Source organism: Thunnus albacares, chromosome 19 (assembly GCF_914725855.1).
Source record: "Thunnus albacares chromosome 19, fThuAlb1.1, whole genome shotgun sequence".
Classification (NCBI taxonomy): Eukaryota; Metazoa; Chordata; class Actinopteri; order Scombriformes; family Scombridae; genus Thunnus; species Thunnus albacares.
Window position 1 is genome coordinate 25,752,326 of NC_058124.1, and position 6,000 is coordinate 25,758,325.

Here is a 6,000-nt window from a genome sequence, read left to right on the forward strand (position 1 = left end):
AGTAAATAAAGCAGAGTGTTTCATGTCGGCGCCTGTCAGTGTTTCCGCCTCTTCAACGCTGTGATTTCAATGCCATGTGGTAGCTGCGTTTTAAGGGCTCGGAGTGAACGGGATGATCCTCAAAAAGCTTCATCCTTTACTTATCATGTGCACTGATTTTTATTTTAATTACACATTAAATAAAACAGCACTTTTAAAGGAAGACATAATTCTTTTCTTTACTATTCTTTGCTGAGGTGTTATCACACATTTATTATTATCACAAGGCTAAAAACGTCCAGTTTAAATTAATTTTCTAAGAATTTACACATCATGGTCATATACTTTACACTAGCCTTGAGTCTGTGTATTACATATTGACTCATGTAACAGTCAGTACTGACTCTCTATGACTGTAAATATCAGAAATCAGTCATGTTGTCCTCCTCTCATATAATAGATTCCTCTCTCGCTAACATGAAATTTGAATTAACTTTGAGCGTTTTATTTATTCATGTTTATGCAAATGAATTCTTTATTTAAAAAGGCTTAATGTTTCACCACAGTTTCTCTTACAGCTGAATGCGTAAAACGAGGGACACGGCCAGGATTTTAGGAAGAATTAGGTCATGAGTCCTACATGCTGCTTTTTTTTTTAATTTTTATTTTTTTGCATAGTTTTTTTTCCAAAAAAAGCAACCAGTAGGCTTATATTTATGTTATTCAAAAATGTGTAGACAGATAGAAAACTGAGTAAAGGTCTTATTTTTCAGTGTAAATGTTACAAAAGTGTGTGCATGGACACAAAAAAAGCAGACCCTTTAAAACAAAGATGATGGTGAAGTACAGTACAGTGAAGTACAGTTACAGTTTATTATTGCTTTATAAGGCCATATGATATGACATACTGGATATAAGTTTTAAGATATATGGAGCGGCTGTGGCTCAGGAGGTAGAGCAGGGCGTCCACTAATCAGAAGGTCGGTGGTTTGATCCCCGGCTCCTCCAGTCTGCATGTCAAAGTGTCCTTGGGCAAGATACTGAACTCCAAATTGCTGTGTGTGTGTGTGAATGGGTGAGCATAGAAACACTGTGGGGCGCTTTGGATAGGCTGCCATCAGTGGATGAATGTGTGTGAATGGATGAATGTTGGCATGTGTTGCGAAGCGCTTTGAGTGGTTGATAAGACTAGAATGGCGCTGTATAAATGCAGTCCATTTATCATTTACTATATCCGTTGATGTAGTTCATGATCCCTTTCAATTTTCACCTATAATTGAATGTTACACATAGTAACAGGTTGCAAAAACCTCCACATCCCCCAGTGGGCAGTTTTCTGGCTTTTGACTCTCAATACATGAAATTTTTAGGTGTAAAAAATGAAAAGATGTTGATCAGTGCTTATGTATAAACTACAGGAGCATGTAAAAAGATTGACGTCAGCCTGAGAAGGGGTTGAACTCAGTTTGCACAGGTTCAATTTCCACCGGATCCTTTTGCTAGACAAAGTCATGCTCTTCAAATGGTCTGTTTCCTAGTGAATCTCTACAGTTGCCAGCTGCTTGGAAGTTACTGTCCTTTTTTTTTCATGCGAATAAATAATTTATTCCAAGTCTGTAGGTTTCACTGGAAAGAGCTGCGCTGACCTGAGTTGAGCAGAAACACTGTGGTCGAACCGCAGATGGAGAAACTACATGTTGGTCTCTGCACAAATAGCCAGAGGAGTTGGCACAAATCTACCCGACCACATTTGCCAGCTGTTCCTTCAACAAAGACGACTCTGATAAACCTTTAATATACAGTATATTTCGCAATATTATACACGTGTCAGAGAAAAAAATACAACACAGCTGAGGAGATAGAAATAGAATTAATGTCACTGTAATGTCCGACATGACTGAAGGTTCCTGCGGCTAAATTAGAACAACATTGCAGTGATTTAGGGTTTGGTTGTCTGTAGTGAATTTTCATAACAAGAGCTTAAAGTATCAATCAATTGATCAATACCTTCACTAAGCTTGCAATCAATGAACTGCTGGAGATCAATTTTGTGCATCACACTCAATTAAATATGCGGGTGTGTTCTGGATCAGCATAGACCTACTACTAAAAGCACATAAGGAGATTTTAGTATCAAACTGTCATTTAAAAAAACATCTCAGGACAGATGTTTTCAATGGTCACCATTGATTATTTACAGCATAAATACTGATGAGCCATTCATTGGTGAAAAGGGAATCCTTTTTCATTAATTGATTGTATTGAAACAAACCTGTTACCAGACCATTGTGTGAAAGGAAACCTTAAACTTAGAAGCCATTAAAGCTCTTTTAAGGTTAGCTGATCCCAAAACATTAGTGGTATGTGTCAGTTTACTGCCAGAGGGAGTAAAACATCTCAGCTGATGGGGAGAAATGAGTCACTTAAAGGTGACTCATAAAGCCATTAGTTCACCTTAAATGGTAAAAGAAAAGGTGCTCAGATTACAAAGATGCTGTGAAGTCATGATTTCTGTTATGAAACACCAAGTTATCAAGATGATTATTAAAGTTTTCAGGAAGCAAAGGACATTTCCATACGAATATCATAAAACAGCTTCCTATCCTTCTTATACTTATATTGATACGGTGGAAATGACTTTGTCCTGCCAATCTCAACAGCTGGAATAGCTGTATATTGACATGTATATTAGTTCTTGAAACACTTTTGTTTTCTTAGCTAAACTGTGCAAAACGAATCTGGTACTTGTCTGGCGACAGACTGTAACAACTGTGCGCAGGGCTCTTTGACCTACTAACGGAAGTGACGTAGGCACTAACAAAATATGAGCAGAAGCGGTCAGCTGGACACCTTGGAGATGCGTGATAGACACAGGTGTGAACGGTGATGTGTCTCAGCTGTCCAATTGTGTTCGGATCACTGAAACGCATTTTAAAACCAAGAGTAAACAGCATCATTACGAGAAGGGACACATTAAATCCCACACAGTAACAAAATGTCATGGATGACACAGTTAAGTTCAACACTTATTTCCAATACAACCTAGTTTCCTAAGAGTTACGTCCATATTTGACAATTCTGCAGTGCACAATTTACGTGTATTACATCAAAATTTTCAGCTTGAGACCAGAGTGCATGTCCCGCCACAATCCAGCTTTTTTTCTTACGTAACCACAATCTTTCTCTAACCAAGTGTTTTAGTTGTCTAACCCATTTCCCTATAATCTTAAATATTAATGACTAGATAAGCAAGTTAAAGTTCAGAGAAAAAAAAAACATTCTTGGGTATTATTTATTAACAGCTTAAAACTAAAAACTCAGTTAATATATTCCATGAGGACTGTTTGGGTGTGGTTTGATCACATTTGATTGATAGTTGCCTGGCAACAGGCGCAAACAACGCCACAGGTGACATCAGATTTTAATTGAAATGTTCTGATTGGTGCTCAGAGGTATGTGACATGTCACTTTTTCTCACCAACTAAAAACCAGTAAAACAATCCCAGAGAAAAACACAGAAATCTCTCATGAAACAATCAAGCGTGTTCTACCTTTGTACCTTTAAATGTTCATGTTGGAGCACATACGTTGTAGTTTTAAGGGCCTTTAACCATCATTTATTCGCCATAATCACCATCTTTGCACATTAAAGCGAGTATGTTCTCGCTTGCAAATGTATTTTTCACAAGAACACCCAAAGAAAGTTCATGTAGCAGTGAAGTATTAGATGTTCAGTCTTGAATGACTCAGATACAAGTAGTCTGAAATAAAAGATTAAGAAATGACATATTTTAGTGAAAAAGAAAAAAACATTATCAAAGACATCCTAGAAATATCATGGTGATAGATCATAAACAAAAATTCAAATGTTGTTCATGTTATAGTATGAGAAATACCATTAAATCCAATAGCTGAAGCTTTAATTTTACATATGTAGCCATTATTATATAATTAACATGTCTTATATTCTTTGTTTGTCACAGAGCTTTTGGTTTCTATCTTTCAGCAGAGCAGAGAAAAGAGGAACTCAAGTCACATCTTCAGGTATTTCCACCAGCAAATGCTGCATTTCAAGCAGGTAATCAGTGACAAATGATTCAGTATACAGAGTTCAGTTATAAGTGAGAGGAACAAGTGTCTTTTTTTTTTATATAAGTGTCTCTTATAGAAAATGCAACAGCAGAGTGAGCCTCAGTTAATAGATCATCATCGGTGGTAAAATTGAGAATTTAGGTTGAGATCCTCACAACAATGTGAGCTCTAGATGAAAATGTAACAACATAGCAACAGAAAGCTGGGAAAAGAGAAAGAAAAAGAGAGATTTTTTTTTTTTCAAGAACAAAATTAGAGCATGTGGAGGAGGAAGATATGGCCGAGCAGATATGATTCAGAGGGGGCAGCATGATGTGAGGTACTTCTCAGAGAAATGAACCTTTAATGATCCCCTTGGGGATTCAGTCCGACTGACAGCAGAGGATGAGGAGGGACTTTACTGTTCTGATTAGATGAGGAAGGTCAAACTCTCAGGTCTCATGCAGCCGACAACATGGCATTAGTGGACACCTGATTTGTTTTCTCTGGCCTTTCTCAACCCCCACCGCCTCCCCCACTCTCACCCCTGGACAGGAAATCAGTAAAATTACCCAGAGGGTTTCTGCACTCAATATGGACGCTGTCGGTGAATGTAGGAGAATGAGCTGAGTTGTCTGTGAGATGAGTTTAAAGACATGGATGACACATAGACAGTTGTATCAGGACATATTACCCTGTTATTATATATTAATGACGTCTGTCACCATCGTCTGAGAAGATGAAGGTTCCTCCCTGAACACAGAAAAACAAGAATGGAACACTTGCCATAAAATATGATTTTCTTTAGGCAATGTATTTATCAAGTTTTAAATAGTTCCTTTGAGCAGCTCTTGATTTAAAGGATGTGGCTGGCGATTTTCTATATTTTTCTTATTGTCAACAAATCTCATGTGCCAGAGTCAAACCAACAATGAATTGATCTACTTACAAGTATTGTGATTGTACCCGAAGGCTGATATATCTTACTCCTCTGTGCCGTAGACCTCTGTTGTTGCCCAAAACCTATTATAAACACGCCAATGAGCCACACCGTTGCACTGGGTGACATATTCCTTCACCACAAACAGTCTGGGTATGTTAGTTTGTTTAGAAACGGCTCCAAAGACTAATAACAGTGATCACATTTTCAGTCTCCGGAGAGTCATCCCTTGTAAGGCAAGAAAAAAAAGCTTCCAATACCCCCCTAAAATAGTTTCCCTAAACTTAAAGCAGTATTAACTGACTTTATTGGCCACTTGGGGGCAGCAGAACAACCTGTATACACAAAACTGACATAATATCACTGTACAAACTCAATATGGCTCATGCATTAGCTAATAATTACATAATTACACATCCAGCAGACACATTAGCATTCATTTGGAGTTGTGTTTCTGGACACCCAACAAATGTAAGTTCATCATTCACTCTCCTTTTAGCTCTGTTTTTGGTCTCCACCAACCCTTATGGGAAGTATCTGTGTCTTTAGCTGATACATTCTAATTCAATTTAATGGATTTATCAGAGTGTTTTCACTGAAAACAGCTGCCTGCCGTGTCTGGAAACAATGCTGATGAGAGTGAACCAAAACAGTGAAGTTGCGGGTCTAAAAAAAAACAAACCAAACAATGAGCTGAAAAGCTTTGTAGAGCAAAGGGGAACCGCAGAATCGGGTGATAACTGTCAATGGGTTCATCACCTTTGTTGTCACATATAGGCATTTGATCCATTGTTAATATGAAAATATGGATTGGTGCAGTTTTAAATGGTTGTCCACCATAAAAGAGTTGAATCAATGTGGTTTCAGTAGAGAGTGTTAGTGAGTTTGTATCCCAGTGTCTGTATTTCAGGTAGAACTGGCCATTAAGTGTAGGGTTGGTGGTTTGATCCAGGACTCCTCCTGTTCACATTTCCTTGAGCAAGACACTGAACCCTAAATGCTCATGATGT